Genomic DNA, 25,664 nt, shown 5'->3' with positions numbered 1-25,664 from the left:
TTTCTTTGTTGCAGTCACAAGGGCAACACATAGTGAGGGGTAGGTGGGGCATTACTTTGATAGGTTACAAAATGTGTGAAGGTTAATAGGGAAATCTATGGTTGACTATTGGTTATACCTTCTCTCATATATATATACATATATATCTATATATACGAGGGGTGTATGAAAAGTTTTGAGCCTTGAAGCTTTGTACCTTCATCAGAAGTCTTGCACCATGTTTTGTCTTTTTGAGGCTCATGACTATTCATACACCCCTTGTGTGTATATATATATATATATTATATATATATATATATATTATATATATATATATATATATATATATAATAAACACATAATAAAGTCCTTTAAGATCAACCATGAAACTCCACAGATCTGGGATAACCCTTACTGTCAAGGGCTAGTAACTTTTCTCAGCTGCATTTCCCAGTCTATAGATGCATGCTGAGCGTAGGCCTGTTCATTTGGGCCATGGTCATCATTCTCAATCATCTTTCAACTGATTTATTGGAAAGCAGCATCCCACTTTTCATCCCCATCTTCTCCAAATGTTGCTTGAAAAAGTCATTGAGGTCATAACTGAAGAGGAAAGAGTTTATCTTCAACCATTTCTGTAATAATAAAATAATAAATGCGCCCTTTTAAAGCCTAGCCAGGCTCATGGGCCTGGTTTCCCGGTTTCAATGGCGTATGTGTTCCCCAGCTGGACGGATACCAGTCCATTGCACCGTTACTCATTTTTGCCAGCTGAGTGGATTGGAGCAACGTGAAATGAAGTGTTTTGCTCAAGGACACAACGCGTCGCCCGGTCCAGGAATCGAAACCACAATCTTACGATCATGATGCTGCCACCCTAACCACTAAGCCATGTGCCTCCACACTTTCTGTAATAACTACCATATATCTTTTGCTATGACCATGAGGAAGAGAAAAACTGCCTACCCTATACAATGAAGCAAAGATGGTACTGTAGTTTTTATGATGGACTTGGTCAACAACTAGATCTCTCTCTCAGATATGAAATAATTAGCAGTTCTTGGAGATTGTATACAAAATGGTTTCATTGTTCTCTAAATCTTAGACATACCTGACTGACTAACTGCACTTCCATATCTATTGAGTTTATCTTAAATTGGCAGTGCTTCTTTTAGTAGCACTACTAGGCAAGAAATTTCTGGAAGTTGTCCATAATCTTAAGCTGAAAATCCTCCAGAACAGACCAACTAGTTGATTCTAAAACAAGACATTTGTACTACAAAGCTAGAGGCGGTTTCAGCTGGGTTGGTATTGAAGGGTTAATGACAACTAAGTTATTGTAGTAAATCCTTTGTTATATTTACAATTAATTGAAAGAAACACAGAGCTTCTCAACAGAAATATGCTAACAAAAGGGTTAAGATGATTATCTTGGCTATCATCTGGCAGAATAGTGTGAAAGTGTCACAAAGTATGCCTACTTGTAACACTCAGTGTCAGAATGTCAACATTTTAGGTGATGGTGGTGGTCCTGGTAGCAGTGGAGATGGTGCTACTAACAGTGGTGACTGGTGGTAGTAGTAATTGGTGGTGTTGAGGTGTAGAAAAAAAAAATAAAGAACATGCTTGTTCTTCTCCCTTAAGTAGCACTTAGCCACCCCACTGTCAACCCTGTTTTGTAGTGATCCTTTATTTAAATGCTTTCCACCTGTGACCCTGCTATGTGTTTAGAGGCATCCAGATTATCTAATATGGCAGGGTTTTTTTTACAGTTGGTGTTTGGAAGGGTATCTAGCTGTAAAAACCCTGCCAAAACAGAGCAGCACAGGTTAGTTTTTCTACCTGGCCAGCTCCTGTGAACTGTCCTACCTATGCATGCATGCATGGAAGATGGATGTTAAACAGTGATGATGATGATGATGATGTGTTTTCCTTTTTTGGCCATAAGGTGTGATTTGAGGATGGCGCTCTGTGAGTGAGGTTTGAACTTATATCTGTTTGTATGAACGTGGTCAAGGCTTCTTTGTGAAAGAAGCCTGGCTGTTAACTAGGTTTACTAATATCTCTTCTTCATCATCATCATCGTCGTCGTCGTTTAACATCTGCTTTCCATGCTGGCATGGGTTGGATGGTTTGACTGAGGACTGGCAAGCCAGAAGGCTGTACCAGGCTCCAATCTGATCTGGCAAGATTTCTACAGCTGGATGCCCTTCCTAATGCCAACCACTCTGCAATGTTATTCAAGGGAAAGGTCACTCCTTTAGGACTGATACAAATTGATGGCATCAATGTCATTGCAGGAGTTGCTGTCAGACTATGAAGGGCTAAAACAAATGCCTCGAGGCTTTCTAGCAGTCCCACCTGTCTACAGCTGAATCGATCCTATATTCTTATTGACCCCAAAATGGATGAAAGGCAAAGTTAACTTTGGCAGGGTTTGAGTTCAAGGCACGAAAAATCAGAATGAACACTCTAGTGTGCTGACACTCTTACAACTCTGCCAGTTCACCACCTTGACTTGTTTAAGATGAGGCTGCTATATCTAGCTGATTGAGCAGCCATGTATCAGCTCCAATGTCAACTCATAATAATAATGATGATGATAATGATGTTGCTTTACCTGAGGTTGAGCAGGCCTGTTATAATAATAATCATCCTTTCTATAGGCACGAGGCCTGAAATTTTGGGGGAGAGGACTATTTGATTACATCGACTCCAGTGTATAATTCGTACTTAATTTATCAACCCTGAAAGGATGAAAGGCAAAGTCGACTCCAGTTGCTTTTGAACTCAGAATGTGAAGACAGACGAAATACCACTAAGCATTTCACCTGGTGTGCTAACAACTCTACCAGCTTTCCGCCTTGTTATAGTAATAATGCCCTAATGCAGTACTAGGCAGTGGCTCTCATGGTTTTTGATCTTAATTGATTGGAAGTGCTATCAATACATTGTTTTGTCTTGGTATGAAAGAAGGGCTACAGCAAATATTCTGCTCAATACCACAGATTTGCTTGTCAGTTGCTTGACCTTTGGCAGCTGATGATATGTGCATCTCTGATCACGAGCAGAAATTATGGGGGAGCATCATAGCCATGTGTTGAGAGGAATACTTTGGTATTTGAATAATTCATCTCTGGAAACATGGGTGTTTCGTTCAAAATCCTTAAACAAACCTTATTCAGGGACTTTTTGAGCAGGATGGGCTACTCAACCTGGAAAAAATTCTAACTGAGCTTCTCAGACTGCAATTACTGGTATTATATGTTGTGGATTGTTATTACTCTCTTTTACTTTTTTACTTGTTTCACTCATTTGACTGCAGCCATGCTGGAGCACCGCCTTTAGGACTTATTATTTGTAAGCCTAGTACTTATTCTATTGGTCTCTTTTGCCGAACTGCTAAATTATGGGGACGTAAACACACCAGCATCGGTTGTCAAGCGATGTTGGGACAACAAACACAGACACACAAACACGTACATGCACATACATATATATATACATATATACAATGGGCTTCTTTCAGTTTCCATCTACCAAATCCACTCACAAAGCTTTGGTCAGCCTGAGGCTATAGTAGAAGACACTTGCCCCAGGTGCCAAGCAGTGGGACTGAACCTGGAATCATGTGGCTGGTAAGCAAGCTACTTACCACACAGCCACTCTTGCGCCTATATTGAATAAAATTTGAAAATGAAATCATAGAACGAGTAGATTAAAATGATTAGGAGGCGGGGCAAAAAACCATGCAAGCTCATCTTTTTATTTATTAATGTGTACAACATTTAGAAATGGCTGTATAATGGAAACTATAGATCTTTGATGTTCAACATTTATCTCACTTGCTGTGAATAAATAATTTATGTAATTCCCTTGAAAACTATGCAGAGAACTGTTAAAACAAGCACATTGCTAACTGACATGGTGTGCGTGTGTTTATGTGTAAACTTTGACTGATCAATATCTATGCGTTAGACGTTACTAGAACATAGTTTGCCAACATGGAGGGCCTCTCTGCAGCTGTGTGTATGTGTGTATAAACATTCAGTGACCAGTTTACTCTTAATGACTCCATGCTAAACAGACACCTTTAGAAATTCCCTCCTTGTTTGCTACAGATAGTTGCTGTTTAGTCAAAGTTCAGCCCTGAATAAGCAGATATGTTATGAAAGGCAATCTGGTCATGGCTATCCTGTCTTTTCAGACAATCTTTCTCAGACTACATTATCAAAGGAGTGGGTGTGTGGTAAGTAGCTTACTTACCAACCATATGGTTCTGGGTTCAGTCCCACTGCGTGGCACCTTGGACAAGTGTCTCCTACTATAGCCGCGGGCCGACCAAAGCCTTGTGAGTGGATTTGGTAGACGGAAACTGAAAGAAGCCCGTCATATATGTGTATATATATATATATATATGTGTGTGTGTGTGTGTGTGTCTGTGTTTGTCCCCCCAACATTGCTTGACAACCGATGCTGGTGTGTTTATGTCCCCGTAACTTAGCAGTTTGGCAAGAGATCGATAGAATAAGTACTAGGTTTACAAGGAATAAGTCCTGGGGTCAATTTGCTCGGCTAAAAGGCAGTGTTCCAGCATAGCCACAGTCAAATGACTGAAGCAAGTAAAAGAGTAAAAGAGTTACCCACTTTTTTTTATTCTTTACAGACAGATTTTGTTGCTATTTCTAGCAGGTTTAGTGACTCTGTAGAGGCTCTCATTGACTTGTATGGCAAATAGTTTTCCTGCTAGGAGTGTTATCTCTAAGTTTAAGCTCTTTTCACCACCACCTCCACCACCACTATCACAATCAAGTAACATTTATATTCTTTTACTGACATGAGTTAACCTGGCAAGCAGCAGTCCTGCACCTTACATCTTAGCCTATCATTTCATCTGACATAACAGGGTGAGGTTTCCCTGTCTCTGAGAGGCACTCAGATATCTTGAGTGAAGCTCAATTGTAGAGGGGGAGAGACTGGGAGAGAGAGAGGAGAAAGAGAGACCATCCTCAAACCCAGCATTTTTGTAGTAGGATCATCTCAGGAAGAAGATATCGCAAACAATACTGGGATGGGAAGGAAGTATACAAGTTTTATATCTAGACATAAACATACAACACACTATATATATATGTATATATATATATATATATATATATATATATATAATATATAGTATTGTAATGTGTCAATTATATACTAAATTACATGGCAACAGTCACAGGAAATATAGCTCAAATTTGTATTTAAATATAAAATCTGACCTTAGCCTACAACTACACAGTCATAGAGTATAGAAGCAACGTGAATGGTGTAAGGTGTCAATCCTGCATCTAGAAATACAGAGCTGTGAGCCAAGTACTGTGTGTGTGTGTAATGTAGTAAGGCAAGTGTTAGCTTGGGCTGGACAGTTTGCCTGGAGCTGACAATCTGGAGGGCTATGATATGGATTTTCTGCAATCTTTGGTGTGTGTATGTACACACACACACACATTATATCTTTAGAATTGGTACACCAATTTATAAGAGAGTTGGTATTAGAAAGAGTACCTGCTTACAAATCACTGCCTCAGAATAGCCCGTCTCCCTTGTGCCCTTTTGGTAGTGTAATGGCAATAATGTGTGTGTGTGTGTGTGTGTATATTTATATAAAACATATTTCTGTAAGAATGTAGTTATATAATGTTTGAATATATCTGTGATGTTACATTTGGCTCTCAAACTGGAATTTAGAGAGACAATGGTGTGTGGATAGAGGAAGTTGTGTGAAATTATGGTTTCAATGTACTTTTAGAAAATATTCGAATGAGATTTCTTGATAATTTATTGAAATTACACACATAGCTTTGCATCATTTTGAGAGAGAACAAGACCATTGCTATTGGATATTATGCACTTATTATGTGGTAAAGTACATTAAGTTATTAAAATGTTGCCATGAATTTGAGTCAATACTTTTGGAAAACTCCTCTGTCCATTCCACCGAGGGTGGGGTGTGGGTGTGTGTGTTGGTGAGTTTAGTAATGTAAGATGATTGGAACATAATTCTTTTCAATGCTGACAATTTTGTTTTTAATTCAAAGTAATTATAAATGTTTCCATGAAGAATGATGCAACATGAGACTATTGCTAAACTACTTGTCCTCTAGTGTTATTCTCAGAGATTCCATTAATTGTTCTTTGCAATTTAGTTGTTGTGAAGCAAGTGTGATGATCTGTCTTGCCCCAGGGTCTGGAGACACAGAGAATATGCTGCTGCTGTTGTCGTTGTTGTTAAGCAACAAGACGGGTAAGGGTGATTAGGTGATGGTCTAGGGCTTAGGGGCGGGAGACCCCAGACCTTGGAAAGAAAAAAACTTTGGTCGTCTAGTTGTAGTCGAGGGCTCTTTGTTGACGCCCGACACCACTGGGAGGTAGCCCTTGAAGTCGCTGGAAATGGAGATCTCCAGGTTCAAATTCTTGAACGGCTGCTGCTGTTGTATTCTTGCTTTGGTGTGCTTCAACCATTCTTACGTAGCATATCTCCTCCAGTCATGTTGTCTATCTCAAGTAGAACAATGAGTAGTTGAAGTAGCACTGCCTCCTGGCATTTTAGTGGGGTGTGGCAGCTTCTTTTCTTCCCCCACTGGTCTCTGAGACCCTGGTAAAGATCATGGACACCATCCTGTCCCCGCTAACTAAACCTTAACAAACATAGCCAAACCATCACCAGTATGGAGATGTGTAGCAAGATGAAACTTTATTTCAGTGGTCTTCAACTGGTGTCTGTATAAGATTTTGTTAAAATTTATGTACAATTAATTACTTTTACTTCAAAACACAAAATATTTCAATTTTTTTAATAAAATTCCTAATAATACTTAATTATAAAAATACAGTAGGATTTTTTAATATCTACATCAAATGGCTATGGCAGTCCAGTTGAGTAACAAGCATCAAAGGGATAGGCAAAAAATGGTTGAAAACCACCTCTTTAGATGGAGTTTGTCATGTCAAAGATGGAATTTGGTATAAAGGGAGCTGTTGTTCTTTTGGTCTTTTAATCAAGTGAAAGGAAACGGTCCTCATGACTTTTACTAAGTCAATGTATGAAATTGGTGAGTGTGAGGCAAAGAGGGTGGGTATCCTCAGACTGGACACCTGACCTAAGTGTTTTCAAAAAATTGTTTGCTGTTTACCCTAAGGTCAGTCCATATTGAGCAGACTTGTGATCAAAGACATTCCAACTGTGACTCTTTTATCAATTTGTGGAGGTGCATGGTTTAGTGGTTTTGGCTGTCAAACTCATGATAGTAAGAATGTGGTTTCAATTCCTGGACCAGGTGATGCATTGTGTTCTTGAGCAAAACCCTTCATTTCACATTGTTCCAGTCCACTCAGCTGGGAAATATGAATAATCTTGTGATGGACTGGTGTCCCATCCAGGTGTGGGAATATATATATGCTACAAAAACTGAAGAAACTGGTCCTATGGATTTGTATGACCCAGGAAAGATCTTTACCCCATTCTTTCATCATTTTGCTTTGTGCAGGGAGCTTAGGATCTCATTGTGTAATATGGCTGTTTTCCTTAGACAGTTGGGTGAAATTTGAGGCAGGCTTGGCTGCTATTTGTAGCAGGGTCATAGTAGTTGTGGTGTTGGTAGGGTTTAGGAAGGTGCAGGGAGGTTTTCTGCTAAATATCTTTTCTGATATTGGAGATTAAATTCTCTGGAGTTAGCTGTTTAGTCTGCTTTAGGTTGGATGTATTAGAAACTATTTTGGAAATTCTAGCCTACCACAATGCTACTAACACACACACACACACACGGATGCACGCATATGCACACACATGCTGTAGCACATAGACACACACACTCTCTTTAAGCTTTCTTTACACATAAGATAAGGGAAATATATGATGCAGTCATAAAGCTGACTCTGTTGTTTGATATCAGTAATATCTCTCTAAGTAAATCTTTAAAGATATGGTACAGTTGGTTGTTACATAGAGGGCTGGAGCCTGTTCATGTAGTCCAAATAGGTTTTGTGTATTGTCACCTCTAATCTTTCACCAACCAACCAACTTGTATTGTTTGAAAATATATTATTAGACTAAGAACAACAAGAATACATATTTTCTACACTGCTTCTCTTCAGAGAAGGTATTATTGTCTTATGATGTGGGGTACTGAATCTAATATAAAACAGTAGTGGCCAAGATGTGGTTCCACACTCCTCAAAACTTTGGAACGATTGGAGTTTAGGGATGGAATGTTTTGGAAAACAGTGTTATTGTAAGCTGTTATTGGTGGTAAGACTTCAAAGATGAGAGGAGGAGGAGGAGAGAAGTGCAACATTCTTCACTTCTAACACTCCTTCTTGAGTTCCCAATGATTGTCAGGACGAAAGGAGGACATTATTGTCAAATTGAAGAATGTCTACAATTGAATGGCCTTCACTAAAGTCACCCAAGGACTGGCTGGTGGTGTTAAGCTGAGTGATAGATTAACAGGTTTATCCACTGGTCAGTCCTGAAGGATTAGACTTTTAATCAAAAATGTTCATGTAAAAAGCACCCACTACACTCTCGGAGTGGTTGGCGTTAGGAAGGGCATCCAACTATAGAAACTCTGCCAGATCAAGATTTGAGTCTGGTGCGGCCATCTGGTTCACCAGCCCTCAGTCAAAATCATCCAACCCATGCTGGCATGGAAAGCAGACGTTAAACGATGATGATGATGATGATGTTTCAACTGTAACTATCCTGTTTTTTTTTTTACCAGTTTACGGCATAGTTTACCCTGGTCTGCATTATTCAATGTAGTCCTTTCTTTAAAGATAGGTGTGATTTGAGAAAAATTTAGCTGTCATATCTAGCAGGTCAAGCAACACTGCAGAGGCTTCCAAAATGTGTTAATGAGTGAATCCTTGTTACTCTTTGGGATGGCCTTGATTTAGATGTCTAGGAGGTCTGTCTGTGTGTCTTTATGTACCACCATCACCACCACCATCTCATATATGTGAGCACTAAGTTGTGTATTGAGCCGTTTTCTACAGTTCCTCTCTCTCAAACTGTGAAATGGTGACAACTGAAGTGAACAGAAAAAAATATTACCTTGCTCAGGAGACACAATATAATAATTTCTTGTGAGATTTAGAACTCGTGGTGAAGATGCAGACTTATTAAAAAACAGAGCAAAAAAACAAAATAAACCAGTTTTCAGTGTTTCCCACTTGGTGCTGCTGCTGCTACTCTAGACATGTATGAGTAGCTAATTAATTAAACTTCTGCTCTTATTACACATTCTCTCTCTACTATGGAGTAACACCTTGTGCAAGATATTATTAAACTTATTAAATTCGAGTGATGATGATGATGTTGATGGCAGCAGCTATGTTAGTGGTGGTGGTTGCTGTGTTGTTGATGGTGGTGGTGGTGGTGTTAGTGATGGTACTGGAGTGGGGTGGGGGTAGGGTAACTAGTGAGGTTCTCGGACCTCACCTACTGTAAATAACTGTCCGCACGTGTGTATTTTCTCTGTACACAGAGGTAGCCCTTAACTTGTTCTATATTGTCAACTTGTGAAATGAACACCCCACCACCTACCCTGTTTGTGTGTGTTTAATGAATAAGTGTTTACATAATGTAGTAGTAGTAGTAGTAATGATGATGATGATGCTGACAATTTTAGTGGTGGTCACTCAAGTGGTTTGATACATTTACGCAATACACCATGGCTGTAAGCTTTGAACAGGATATGATGAAAATGTAATTCTCTTTCTAGCCACATTACATGTAAACGGTGCCTATATGGTAGTAAACCGACACACACACACACACAAATGCATTCACACGCACGCAGCTACCCCCACTCTTCTTTACATCTGAGCTATTTCTTTCAGTTGGTAAGTCTCTTTAATAAACTAATGCCAGCACAAACTGTGCCTGCTTGGATATTTTAAGGTGTTGTTGCTGGCTGTTCAAAATTAGATTCTCACATCATTTCATATATATATAGATAGATAATACACACACACATTTTATATATATATATATATATATATATATATATATATATATATATATATATATATATATATATACATACATACATATACATTATAATATATATACACACATATACATCTATACATTATATTATATATACATACATATATATTATAATATATACACACACATCTATACATTATATATATATATATATATACATACATATATGTACATACCTACATATATATGTTTATATACATGCATCTATCTATCTATACACACACACACACACACACATTATATATATATATATATATATATATATATATATATATATACACACATACATATACATTATATATAAATACACACAGACTGAACAAGCCCCATCTACCCTAGTCTATCAGATTGACTTACATTCCTGCCCTTTATTGATGTGGGTCCCCTAAAAATAGGTGATGCATCTACACAATTGCTTGGCCTGATTGTTGAGTGTTCCCCTTTTTTTCAAAAGGGGTTAGGTGTGTGGCTTTATTGTCTCCATTGGAACCAGTTTGGGTCTTTTAAAAGTAGCCACAGCTGTCCCTAAGATCAAACACAATGACAAATGGCACACAGGCCTGTTCCCTTTAACAGTGTGGAAATGGTTAGTGCTGATTGTTCCTCTTTGAAAATGTGTCAGGAGTTCAGTCTATAAAGACTCTCTGAGTTCTTCTTTCTCGTTGTCTTTCTCTCTTCAGATTTCCCTTCTTTCTTTCCTTCCATCCTCCAGATGGTGAGTGACTATATATATAAAAAGTGTCTAATTAGTGGCAGGCCACTGCTGCTGCTGCTGCTAGGGTGGAAGTGATGATGTTCAGCCAAGTCCTGCCACACTGCTGCCTCTGTCATCTGACAATAAACTGTTACAGTTTTAAGACTTTTAAAGAATTGGTTATGTAAACTTACATCCGCTTCCCCTCCCCATTCTTTACACGTGGTTACATACATATTAACACACACACACACACACACAGATGCATGTAGTTGTTAAAGTGCTGGTTTAAATTTATATTAAATAGTACATGTAAAAATATGTTGTCAATGTGTCTGTATATATATGTGAGAGAGAGAGAAGGGGCAGGAGAGAAAGAGGGAGAGAGAGAGAGAATAGTCGAAGGGTGTGAGTGTGTATATATATATCACTATATGTGTGTGAAAGAGAATGAGAAGGAGGGTGTATATAAAGTGTGTGTGTGTGTGTGTATGATGCACACATGCTTGTACATACAATAAACTAACTGTAACCTTTATATACACTACAGGAAATGGAAGCTTAGTGGTTAACTACTGCTGCCACCACACACTGACACACACACAAACACACACATTAACACTATCTTACATGCACACACACACTCTCTCTCTTACATGCCCTTTCACACTCTCTTACTCTCTCTCATACTCACTCTTTCACACTCTCACTCTCTCTGTCACTCTCTCACACACTCCCTCTCACATTTTCCCTCACACACTCCCTCTCTCTCACGCTATCTCGCTCTCTCTCTCACACGCTCTCTTTCTCTTACATACTCTCTCTCTCTCTCTCATGCTCTCTGTCTCTCACACACACACTAACACTCTCTCATACACACATTACATTTTCTCTATCTTACACGCACACACACATTCATGCTTTCTATCACACACCCTCCTCTCAACCTCAGATTACAGAAAGTTCTTGGCCACTTGTTCCCTATATACTGTCCCCTCTATACTGGCCGCTCACTACCCTTAATCATGGACCAACAAGTAAGTGGCTGTCTCTGCTGTCACACAACCTGCTACAAACTTTAGCCAAATCTCTCTCTTAAGTCCATACAGCCAGTCTTAGGAAACAACACATTAGATAATGTTGTCTTAGCTATACTATGCTTAAATATAAAAAGATAGGAAGACAGTGGCTGGGACCCCTTTGATAAAAGATGTGCTGGTTTAGGTTTGATTAGGGGTTACGAAGCAGAGGTTAAATAACTCTGAAATCACAACTTAGTGCAACATTGGTGTACATGTATGACAAGTACGAATGTGTTGAAAAGAAATTTGAGTATAAGGGAGGTGGGGCATTGGAGAAAAAAAGAGAAAAAAGTGCAAGAGAAAAAAGTGTTCAGGTTATGTTCATTTGATATGTATGGATGAGGACAGCTGCATAGAGAAATGTTGATTATTAACTGTGAATGGATTCTGTGGAAGATATAGACATGCGATAATGTAATGAGAAATGACTTCTGGATGTTGAGCCTCACAGAGGAAATGACTAAGGAATGAGTTGATTGGCAGTTTGCTGTGTTTGAGAAGACCATTCCCTTAAGAAAAAAGGAGTCACTAAAAGCATGATGTTTATTTCTGTGTCCCTGCATCCAATTTGTCCCCGATGTATCTCTCTCTCACAACTCGTCTTCCTAACTCCCAACCCTACATCATTCTCCTAACTATGGTGCTATGCACTCAGCTGCTGTAATTATGTGTGTGTTCGTGTGCGTATGTGTGTAAATATATGTCTGTGTTATATATGGTGGTTGTTCCATCTTCACAGATAATTGCCATCTCCTTGTGATTTGGTTATGGCGTTGCTCGCTTTCCATCAATGACCTATCAGATGACTGCTCATTTCTGCTGCAGATGTGTGCATCATTTGCAGCATAGACACCAGAGAAAAATCGAAGCTTCCACTGGACTTTGTGGCATAAGGAGTTACTTGTTCAAATTGTCAAACGTTTTCTGCTTAGAGTTGAGCTTTCTCACTGGTTAAGTCTGCACATATCACCATAGTGCCTTTAGTAGACGGGGGTGACAAATGAGGTCACCATAAAGAGACATCTGCACCTCATTGGATTACAATGATAAACACTTGAAGAACACTAGTACACTCTCTAAGTCGCTGTGATTAGTACCTAATGACAGGCTAAAGTGAGATGACCATTAATTATGTGAACCTGCAGGATTTACTTCAGAGAGCCCCTCTCCTAGAAAGCTAGGGGTCCATAACTCCCAGTGCATTTACAGTTCTTGACTTGAGAGTTCATCTGCCCTTTCACAGGTTTTGTTTTCCATCCTGTAGGGTGTCCAAGAAGACTACTATCCTTAACAACCCAACATGGTAAGGTTGCTGGTTTTGTTGCTGACAGTCTGACCATGGGATAGATTGTACTGGGTCACATGTTACCAGTACCTTGATGTATATTTGTGTGTGTGTGTGTGTGTGTGTGTGTGTGTGTGTGTGTGTATGTATGTTGGCAGCACTATCTCCTGCAGGCACTTGATGTAGGCCTCCATGTTGACTCTGAGGATGTGTGAGAAGATGAATGGAAGCATAATGTCACCATCACTAGCGATCACTCCAAACACCATGATGTTGACAGGATATTTGATTTTTTATCACTCTCAGTAATGTCCTCTGAAATGTTCATACTGGAGCTTATGGGACAAATGCCAAGCAGTACAGCTTGTCATTTCCAAATTTCTGGCTGAGTGAATTGCATTGTGTTGCTGTTTTTCTCACAGATGGTGCCCAACTGACCCTACTATACTGTGTAGTTGACAAAATCAAAAACAATGTGCATGCGCGAAATTAAAAATATAAAATGGCGACAATTTACCCATTCCACTGTGTGTGTGTGTGTGTGTATTGAAGTGTGTATATGTACATGTGTATTTTGATTGTGTGAGTATGTATGTATGTATGCATATATATATATATATATATATATATATATATATATATATATATATATATATAATATATATATATATAGAGAGAGAGAGAGGGGGTGTATGTGTTTACATTTGCGTGTGTGTGTGTATATATATATAATGTATACAAATGCACACATGCATACGTGTGTCCTGTAAAACTGGTGGATCTGTGTATCAATTCCCTTGACATACATTCACATCATTAATGAGATCTCGGTTTCTTGCCATTAAAGTTTAACGATTGGAGACAAGTAATGACATTAATGTGTGCACTCACATGGACACACACATGGATAGATATGTGTTGCATTTCCTTAATGTTAGGTAAACAAAGACGTCCTTGGCTTTCATGATATTGCCGTTGTCTTGCTGAGCGAGCCTGACATAAACCATCGTCACGTGTGTGTGTGTGTGTGTGTGTGTGCTTGTGTATGTGTGTGTGAAACATTGCTTGGAGAGAGAGACATGGGTATTTTATAAATATGCCTAAATGAAGTATCACAAAAGCATGAAACTTTTAGTAGCTCTTTTGGTTGTGTATTAAATTGATATTTATCTCTCACTGGATTGAGTATTTTTTTTGCTGATTTTACCTGGATCTCTCTCTATCTCTCTCTCTCTCTCTCTCTATATATATATATATATATATATATATATGTATATAAATAAATGAAAGAATGGAGTCGAACAAAGATGTTAACAAAATTCCTTTACTCTCGACATATGTTTCGAAGACAACATGTTTTCATTACAAAGGAATAATATGTAATAATTATTATTTGAGGGAATATTAATCCTAACTTACAGGGAAAAATTCAATTTAGAAATACTAAATCAAATTAACACAATATGATATATATATATATAATATATATATATATATATATATATATATATATATATATATATACTAGCAGTGTCGCCCGGCGTTGCTCGGGTTTGTAAGGGAAATAACTATATAAGCATTTTTAGAGAGTTACTTCCTTTATAGATGCCAATTCGGGCTTTCTTAGCCATTTCTGTTTTGGTGTCTTCAAGCCATGAAGTCGTTGTTCTAAAAGAATGCTGGTCTCCTTGACAACGCATTACGACGTTGATTTCCTTAAACTCCCTTCCCCACAGCTTCACGAGGGAGGGAAGAAGGGGGAGAAGCAAACACAGGTGCAGGTGTTTGAGCGTGGACGCCAACTCCGCCGCCATCGACACACGAAAAATTATGCATTAAAATGGAATAAAAAATGATGTTAAATTATTTTTAAAATTGTAGACTCATCGTAGACACGCGCTAATAGCCAGACGGGCTTGATATTAATCACGACTATAAGATACCCGAATTTGGTTAAACTGCACCGCAAAATGTGGGAGGAGTTAGGAATCTAAATCGTAGGAGACAGACACTCACACAACTACTGTTTTATATATATAGATATATTGCAAAAAAAAAATATTATTTTTTTGCAACTATTTAATCATCGGTATATTATTGTTATTTTAATTTTAATATTTCTATTATATGTAATTTTCTAGATGGTGTAATTTAATTGTTCATTTTGAATTGATAAATGGTTGTTTTTCTCTAATTTTATATATATATATATATATATATATATATATATATATATATATATATATATAGTTGAAATTTATAGAAAAACAAGACGAAGACAGGTGTATGAACAACAAGCAAGTGTATTAGTTTGATGCTTGGGAAAATGAAAAAGTCTTTCATGTTTTGAGCTTATGCTCTTCAACAGAAAGGTGTAAGAGATTTATATGGTAATTGTTCAGTTTACATGTGTAAAAAAAAACGTAAAGGGACATAACTACATACACCAGAATATGTTGCCTGATACTTTGGAAATCGATCGAAATAGCACGTGAATGACCAGCGGCACTGCAGATTATTGTTCCTGAAGTTGAATCCTCAATCGTCAAGCAATCAAACAATCTTAGATGAATCATGGAATATCACCCAATTGGCAGAATCACAAGACAACATTCTTCAATGATTGGCATGGCATTGCATAATTATGAACAGCTACACCTGTGAAAATTGTAATTCCCCCCTATGGCCTTATTACACAAGCTGACATTACTAACCGAAAAGTGTGATACTGCAAGCTTTGTAAAAAGATAAAATCACTTCGTCACCTTTCGTTCTTTGACAAAAGCCATGTTTCCCTCTACAATAAGCATTTAATCCGTTTATTGTTGGTCATGCAATATGTCTCAGAATTAGATATCTCCCTTTACTCTCTTTCACGCACATAAACTGAACAATTACTGTGTATATATATATATATATATATGTGTGTGTGTGTGTATACATATATATATAGGGAGAGTTTATGAAAAAAACAAAAGACGAAGACATGTGGTGTACAGAACAAACAAATGTATTAGTATAACGTTCAGGAATAGAAAAAGTCTTTTACGTTTCGAGCCTACGCTCTTCTACGGAAAGGGACACAGCAAAAAAACAAGGAGAGAAAAAAATGTGTGTAGTGGCTAACGATCTATCATGGCGACTATATATTTTAGTTATATATATATATAACAAAGTAAAGTTGTAAGATATCGCACGAGTAGAAATATATATGAAAGAAGGTTTGAAAATGCAATTTTAGGAGGTGTTTATTCACTCAACCGGTTTCACTTTTTTAGAAAAAGATTGTCAAAAGTAAAATGGAAAAGCTTTGTAAAAACTTTTTTGTGTTAAATACTGGTTGTCACAAAATATTACAATACATATATACATTCTTTGATAATAAGAAAAATGTTAAAATGAACTTTTTATTTTCCTTGTAAACTGCTTTATCATTTCTCTTATTATTCTCAAAGAATGTATATATGTATTGTAATATTTTGTGACAACCAGTATTTGACACAAAAAAGTATTTACAAAGCTTTTTCATTTTACTTTTGACAATCTTTTTCTAAAAAAGTGAAACCGGCCAAGTGAATAGACACCTCTTAAAATTGCATTTTCAAACCTTCTTTCATATATATATTCCCGAATTCCGAATTTGTGTAAATGTGTATAGAATAATATATCAGTTGAATGGTCTGGTTTCCATGTTTTTTATTTTGATATTTAAAAAAAAAAAAAATTTACAGTGTTGAAGTTTATTAAACATTGCAAAAATATTTCGTAATATTCATTAAGTTCAATTAGCACTTTCATACGTTTTATAGTAATCATCAGATTTCAAAATGTATTTAACTGACAGCTGAGTTCTTGACAATTGTAGTAAAATGACTGACTTCTTCCTTTTTGTAACTCTTAGAAGGCTCCAACAAGCTGAATTTTTGGAATACGGTTTTTACTAATCTGCATGCTGGAAGAAGTCGGTCATTTTACTACAATTGTCAAGAACTCAGCTGTCAGTTAAATACATTTTGAAATCTGATGATTACTATGAATGTATGAAAGTGCTTATTGAACTTAATGAACATTACAAAATATTTTATAGTATTGACTGTTACTTGATGCCTTGTATCATTGGTAATTTCCAATGCATCTTTTATTAACATTCGTCCCAATATCTGAAAAATAACGGTATTTTCTCCTGTTGTTATTTTTATTATTGCCTCTACTGAGTAGTGTGGCTGGGCACCTTCTCAGTTACATTGACAAGTGTTTCAGTTGATTCGATCAATGGAACAGCCAGCTCATGAAATTAACCCATTTAGTGCCCAAATTTTTTTTATTCAACTTTATCTGATACTAAATATATATATTTATATGCCAGCGCTGCCTTGAATGGCTTCTGTGCTGGTGGCACGCAAAAAGCACCAGCCGATCGTGGCCACTGCCAGCCTCCCCTGGCACCTGTGCCAGTGGCACATAAAAAGCACCCACTACATTCACAGAGTGGTTGGGATTAGGAAGGGCATCCAGCTGTAGAAACACTGCCAGATCAAGATTGGAGCCTGGTGCAGCCTCCATGGCTTACTAGACCCTGGTCAAACCGTCCAACCCATGCTAGCACGGAAAATGGACATTAAACGATGATGATGATATATTTACAATAAAATATTGTAAAAAAACATTTTCTTACAATATTTGAAGGACACTCCAGTCTTGATGACTAGCTAAAGATATCTCAGTAAAATACAGATGTTGCAGAAATGTGATGGATCATCCTTCTGGTCCTAAAAAAGGACCATGGGCATTAATGGGTTAATGTGTAAGTGGCTGAGCACTCCACAGACACACTTACCTTTAATGTAGTTTTCAGGGAGATTCAATGTGACACACTGAAGGGGACCAGGCTGGCCCATTGAACTACAGGGTGCAACACTGGAGCAACATGAAATAAGTGTCTTGCTTAAGGACACTATGCACCGCTGATAATTGAACTCTCGACTGTCAGGTTGTGAATTGAATACACTAACCACGTGCTGAGTCATGTGCTGTTTTCTTTGCAGTGAGTAGGGTAGGCCTTGAAAATGGCCATTGCTGTTTTGATCCACCGGCTGCAATAGTTTTATTGTCGTATTCACTGGTAGCAGATACAGGTGTAACAATTTGGCACAAGTCACTCAGTCCATTCAGGTGACTCACCTAAAATAAACACCTTTTCAAATCTAAATATAGACTTACAATAACTTTTTGGCTTCAGAAAAAAAAAAAAAGGAAAAAAAGCACAAACTAAAACAAACAACTTGGAATTAAAACTTCAAATAAATATTGTATAATCCATATTTTTCTGTTGGAGTTCCATAAAACTGATATAAAATTCCTTCCGGACCCTTTAAGAATATGTGCATTTTCTGATCTTTTGATTGACATGAGTTTTAATTTTGAATAACTGGCAGCATTTCCAGCCAGTAAGAATGTTGATCATTCATTAGTCACTTTGAACCACAGTTTTTTTTTTACCAATTTGGTAGGATATCTAGGCACAGGCATGGCTGTGTGGTAAGAAATTTGATTCCCAACCACATGGTTCTGGGTTCAGTCCCACAGCATGCACCTTGGGCTGATCAAAGCCTTGTGAGTGGATTTGGTAGATGGAAACTGAAAGAAGCCTATTGTAGGCATGGCTATAGGTGCAGGTGTGGCTGTGTGGTAAGAAGCTCACTTCCCAACCACATGGTTAGTTCAGTCCCACTGTGTGGCACCTTGGGCAAGTCTACCCTACTCTAGCCATAGGCTGACCAAAGCCTTGTGAGTGGATTTGGTAAATGGAAACTGAAAGAAGCCTGTTGAATATATATATGTTCCTAGGGAGCATTGAAGAAAAGTGGGGTGATAATGGGGTAGTGATTCTTGTAAAAAGTGGGGCGATAATGGAGTTGCAATTCATGTAAAAACAACTAAAATAATGGGTTTGTCAGGTTAAGTTATATTTGTGAAATACAGTTGCTTTGAATTCACTTCAGAAAGAGGTCTGTGTTTATACTGGTTAGTTGGGGTGGGGGTGCTAGGAATGTGGCCTGGGGGTCAGGTGGGTGGCAGTCTGAATAAGTTTGAGAACCACTGGGCTACAGCAAACTCCTGCTTCCTTCACTAACTTCTTAAGAACAAAATTTAGTTACATTTGAGTATTATTTTCAGACAGTAGTGTACCATGACAGCAATGCTCACTAAGCTGGTGCAGTCCTCATTGGATGGTTTCTTTCATGGATGGTCGCATATGACCATCTCCCACAAGATAGTGTTGGAGGTGGTTGTATTGATATTTAATGATAATCAATTGCCAGTGCTGCTGATGTTGATCCTGTTGTTTGGCTTCTCAGCACTTTACTCTTTTTAGTTGTTTCAGTCATTTGACTGTAGTCATGCTGGAGCACCGCCTTTAGTCGAGCAAATCGACCCCAGGACTTATTCTATCGGTGTCTTTTTGCCGAACCGCTAATTTACAGGCATGTAAACAAGCGATGTTGGGGGGACAAACACAGACACACAAACACGCACACACAAACACACACATATATATATACATATATACAACGGGCTTCTTTCAGTTTCCGTCTACCAAATCCACTCAAGGCTTTGGTTGGCCTGAGGCTATAGTAGAAGACACCAGCCCAAGGTACCACACAGTGGGACTGAACCCAGAACCATGTGGTTGGTAAGCAAGCCACTTACCACACAGCCACTCCTTGATAAACCAGGTTGTTATCAAATATGAAATGTTAATTACATTCAGTCCCATCATTATCTGACAAATATATAACATCTGAGCAAACTTAAAATAATTTTTACATTTGTTTCCTCATTTTTCTCAAAAGGCTTTATTCCCCTAAAGTATCCCAACTGTCGTTAGTCCACAGAGGACTTTCCCTTCTGATCGATTAATTATTACTGAGTTCATAATTTATGAAGCAAATCCGTTTTCACTCTGGAGGAGGATCAGTTTACTATTTTTATTATGGACAGATGCTCATTAAATATGGAAGACCAGTGTATTGTATTAAATATGGAAGAATAGTCTGTTATATGAAATATGGAAGACTGCTCTGTCAGTTTTGATAATGGAGTGTTGCCGTACTATATTACTATTGAGGGTTGCTAAGTTACGTTTGATATGAAGGGCTGCTAAGCTATTTTGAATGAAAGGGTTGCTATTTATAATATGGTGTAGTGTCTGTCATTTTTGCTACAGAGAGCAGCCATGTTATTAATATGGTGGATATTGTGGGGTATAGGTTATTAAGTTAAATCTGTTTGGCTGAAAATAGTTTTTCTAAATTGCTAAGTGTTCATTTACAGATAATGGAAAGCAAATATATATTTCTAGCTTTCCTTATCAAACTCTTCCTCCCACTGTCTGTCTGTGTGTGTGTGTCTCTCTCTCTCTCTCACCCCCCCCCCCCTCGACACTGCCTTTTTTTCAAAATGCAGTGCTGTAATGCGGCGAGCTGGCAGAAACATTAGCACGCCAGGTCGACTTTGCCTTTCATCCTTTCGGGGTCGATTAAATATATACCAGTTATGCACTGGGGTCGATGTAATCGACTTAATCCGTTTGTCTGTCTTTGTTTGTCCCCTCTGTGTTTAGCCCCTTGTGGGTAGTAAAGAAATAGGTATTTCGTCTGCCTTTATGATTTGAGTTCAAATTCCGCCGAGGTCGACTTTGCCTTTCATCCTTTCGGGGTCGATTAAATAAGTACCAGTTATGCACTGGGGTCAGTTAAATAAGTACCAGTTACGCACTGGGGTCGATATAATCAACTTAATCCATTTATCTATCCTTGTTTGTCCCTTCTGTGTTTAGCCCCTTGTGGGTAGTAAAGAAATAAGTGCTGTAATGCTATCACTAAACAGGTGAAATAGGCTCGATACTTTTCTCACCAAATTAAAAGTGTGTAAGCATCAACTGACGGTCATTACTCTACCATGATGTAATCATTTCAGTTTCACCCCATGTTCTCTGCTTTTGGATTGAGTTCTTTTGTATGAGACTTTGGACACACACACACCTAGTACTATTCTATTGGTCTCTTTCGCTGAACCACTAAGTTACGGAAACATAAACACTCTAGCATCGGTTGTCAAGCGATGTTGGGGGAACAAAAACATGTAGACACACACTCACACACACATATATGGCATGCTTCTTTCAGTTTCTGTCTACCAAATCCACCCACAAGGCTTTGGTCAGTCCGAGGTTATAGTAGAAGGCACTTACCCAAGTGGAATTGAACCCGGATCCATGTGGTTGGTAAGCAAGCATTTTACCACACAGCCACTCCTGTATAATATATATATATATAAAATATGAGACTTGACTACTTTTCCATGAGTGATGAGGCATTAGTCAGATAGCTTATGAACAATTTATTTTGTTTTAGTTTTACTTTATCTGTCTGTTTGTCTGTATGTATGCATGTTTGTGTGTATGTATATTTATATATATAAGCGCAAGCATGGCTGTGTGGCAAGTAGCTTTTTTACCAATCACATGGTTCCAGGCTCAGCACCACTGAGTGGCACCTTGGGCAAGTGTCTTCTACTATAGCCTAAGGCTGACCAAAGCCTTGTGAGTGGATTTGGTAGACGGAAACTGAAAGAAGCCCATCATATGTGTGTTTGTTTGTTCCCTCCCCCATCATTGTTTGACAACCGATGTTGGTGTTTTTACACCCCGATAACTTAGCGGTTCGGGCAAAAGGGACTGGTAGGATAAGTACCAGGCTCACAAAGAATAAGTACTGGGGTCGATTTGTTTGACTAAAGGTGGTGCTCCAGCGTGGCTGCAGTCAAATGATTGAAACAAGTCAAAGAATAAAAGAAATATATATATTTACATATATATATAATAAATATTAATGCGTCCTTTTAAAGCCTAGCCAGGCTCATGGGCCCGGTTTCCCGGTTTCAATGGCATATGTGTTCCCCAGCTGGATGGGATGTCAGTCCATCACAGCGTTACTCATTTTTGCCAGCTGTGTGGACTGGAGCAACGTGAAATGAAGTGTTTTGCTCAAGAACACAACGCATTACCCAGTCCACGAATCGAAACCACAATCTTACGATCATGATGCTGACACCCTAACCATTAAGCCACGCACCTCCACACATATATATATATATATGTCTATGAAGGTGTGTGTATTTAGAATAACTGCATTCATCATCCCCATATTCCGTTCCAGCTTGTCAAAGGTTAATACATCTGCCTATCGTATTCATGTGGCTTTAGTTACCAAGAGCGACATGTTGGCATATTGCCCTCCACTCAAACGCATGCATGTAAATTGATAGAAGGTAAACAGTTGAGTAAGAGCTGGTATTGAACAACCATCTTCTCTCTTCTGTCTGTCTGTCTGTCTGTCTGTCTTTCTCCCTCTATGTTGAAGTAACCTCGAGAGAGAGGGGGACTGGAGTTGGAGCTGGTATTGAATCACAATCCTCTCCCATGTTGCTATGCTTGTAACTCACCTTCGAACCAGAGAGGAACTTGGAAAATAGTTTTGAGATGAGAGGAAGATATATTGGCATAAAGTGTGTGTGTGTGAAGTTGGTTTGAAGAATTATGATGTGTAGTGGATAATAGGGTGGATTTCTCTGTGCTTGTATGTCTAGGTTTTATGCATGTGTGTGCTTGTGTTAGGGGAATGTATTTATATGAGTGTGTTTGGGTTGTCTGCTTTCCGTGCAGGTTTTGTGTTTGAACATCAAGCGTGTATATATATATGTGTTATGTAAAGTTGAATTTGTGTGTTTGGTTAGAGAGAGAGAGGGTGGGTAGGGAGAATGTGTATGGGTGTTGCAGATGCATACGTGTTGGATTTCCGCGTATATATTATTTGCTGTGTATGTGTGGTTAGTGTGTGCATGCATGCATGTATGCATGTGAGTGTGTATGTGTGATTAACCATACATGTATGTTGTGTATATTTGTGTAGCTAGGATTCTGTTAATTCTTTGCCCTCATCATATATTTGTGTAGCTAGGATTCTGTTAATTCTTTGCCCTCATCATGGGTTTGTGTGTACATTGCTTTGTGTGTGTGTGTGTGTGTATAACGGGGTGGGGGTGTTTGGATTAGTGTCTGTGTTCATTTATAATCCATTTCTTGTGCATGTGTTTATCTCTCTGTAAGTTCTGAATGTGTTTGTATAGGCATATATGTTTGTGTGTGAGTGTGTGTGTATCTCTGTGTAGTTCTGATATGTTTCTGTGTGAATATAAGTGAATTTGTCTATGGAATGCTGTGTGTGTGTGTGTGTTTGTGTATCTATCTCTCCGTTGGTCTCGATGTATTTCTCTGGTAATATATATATACATACATACAAAAATATTCATATATTTAAGGTGGCAAGCTGGTAGAAACAGCATGCCGGCGAAATGCTTAGCGGTATTTTGTCTGTCTTTATGTTCTGAGTTCAAATTTCGCCGAGGCCAACTTCGTCTTTCTTCCTTTTCAGGGTCAATAATTAAGTACCATTTGTGTACTTGGGTTGATCTAATCAACTGGCCCTCACCCCCAAAATTTTGTATATTTTATCTTCTACTTGTGTCAGTCATTAGACTGTGGCCATGCTGGGGCACCATCTTGAAAAATCTTAGTCAAAAGAATTGACCCTAGTGCTACTCCCCCCCCCCTCCTAAAGCCAAGTACTTGTTTTATTAGTCTGTTTTGCTGAACTACTAAATTACTGAAATGCAAACATACCAACACACAATAAGCTTCTTTCAGTTTCCGTCTTCCAAATCCACTTCCAAGGTGTTTGGTCTGCTCAGGGCTGTAGTTGAAGGCACTTACCCAAGTTGAAGTTGAAGGCACTGAACCCGGAACCAAGTGGTTGTGAAGCAAGCTTCTTACCACACATTCATGAAAGTGTGTTAAGTATATATTTCTATGGTCTTTAGTTAAGTTTTTAACTTTGCTGGCAAAGGTCATACTTGAGCATTGCTTTTTTTTTTTTTTGTGTGTGTGTGGTGTGTGTGTGTGTGTGTGTGGTGTGTGTGTGTGTGCATGCATGTGCATTTGAAAGTCACTGTTGGTTAGCATTTCTATAACCTTACTGTATGTGTTTGTGTCAATCTGCATGTGGCTGTGATATCTGCAATGTGTATTTACAACATGCATGCCTTGCATAAAAAGCACCCACTACACTCTCGGAGTGGTTGGCGTTAGGAAGGGCATCCAGCTGTAGAAACTCTGCCAAATTAAGATTGGAGTCTGGTGCAGCCATCTGGTTTGCCAGCCCTCAGTGAAAATCGTCCAACCCATGCTAGCATGGAAAGCGGACGTTAAACGATGATAATGCATCTGTGAAGTGTACGATGTATTTCCATAAATTGTGTGTGTATGTGTACGTAAAGTTTTGTCTGCACATCAATGTGTGTGATCTAGAGGTGGAGGAAAGCGTTTGAGGTGCTTGTGACTATCTTCATTCCTCAGTGTGTGCATGCGCATGTTTGTATAATAGAACAAAGAATTAAAGTGGGGAGTAGAGGGATGCGAGGTAACTTAAAATTCCACTGAGATCCAGGTGAAGTGTGGCTGATTAGACAGAGTATATATAATATGGTGGCTTTACTCCCCTTTTCTCTTTCTCCCTCTCTCTCTTCCTCTCCTTCTCCATGTGTTTATGCTGCTCTTACCATGTGTATCTGTGTAGCTCTCTACCATGTATACTGGGTACCTCCTCTCTCTCTACATGTGTATGTATCTAGCTCTATCTCTCCATGCATATTTCTATGTATATTGCTGTCTCTGTCTGTCTATATCTCTCTCTTTCTCTCTCTACATGTCTGTGTACGTTTTCTCCCCACCTCCTCCCTCAGGGTGCCAGCAGCAACTATGTGTGGTGGGGATTGTTATATGATAATATAAGTGGTGGTTGTAGTAGTAGTAGTAGTAGTTTTGGTGGTAGTAGATGCTGTAGTAGATAGTGGTGGTGGGGGTGGTGTTAGTAGATGCTGTAGTAGATAGTGGTGGTGGGGGTGGTGTTAGTAGATGCTGTAGTAGATAGTGGTGGTGGGGGTGGTGTTAGTAGATGCTGTAGTAGATAGTGGTGGTGGTGGTGGCAGCATTAAAGGCAACAGTTGCTGTATAGCCCCAAGTATCTGCTCTGCCCAAGCAGATGCATGATCAAAGACATTCCAGCTATGACCACCCTGTCTTGTAGTAATGGATACAGTATGTCTATCTAGGGCTACACTAATCAGTGTGTCGTCCTCTCCTTATTTATGACTGGAGGATAAGAGTGAAGGGAGATTTAATTGCTATTTCTAGCAGGGCGACTGACCATGTGAGAACTCCAGCATTGGTTTGTAATAGGGACTGTAAATGATGGTGGTGGTGGGGAAGTAGATAATGGTAGTGGTGGTAGTAGAAGTACTATTCCACCTGCACCTGCTGTTCATCAGTGATGGTGGTGGTGGTGGTTGGGGGTGTTCGGAGGGGTTTACTTGCAGGTGATATCCTCCTCCTCCTGTCAAGGTCTTCTGAGGGGGTGTTGGTATTAGGGCGGAGGGTTAGGTAGTGTAGTA

At 38.7% G+C, this 25,664-nt stretch overlaps 1 protein-coding gene across 16 annotated transcripts in view; it reads left to right on the top strand.

Annotated features, from left to right (window-relative positions):
• Positions 1 to 25,664, top strand: part of LOC115210975 (leucine-rich repeat and calponin homology domain-containing protein 4-like) — a 303,130-nt gene that overhangs the window by 121,020 nt on the left and 156,446 nt on the right. The window lies entirely within an intron of this gene.

This window comes from Octopus sinensis, linkage group LG4 (genome assembly GCF_006345805.1).
Source record: "Octopus sinensis linkage group LG4, ASM634580v1, whole genome shotgun sequence".
In the NCBI taxonomy this organism is placed as follows: Eukaryota; Metazoa; Mollusca; class Cephalopoda; order Octopoda; family Octopodidae; genus Octopus; species Octopus sinensis.
This window is presented reverse-complemented; position numbering and strand designations above follow the sequence as displayed.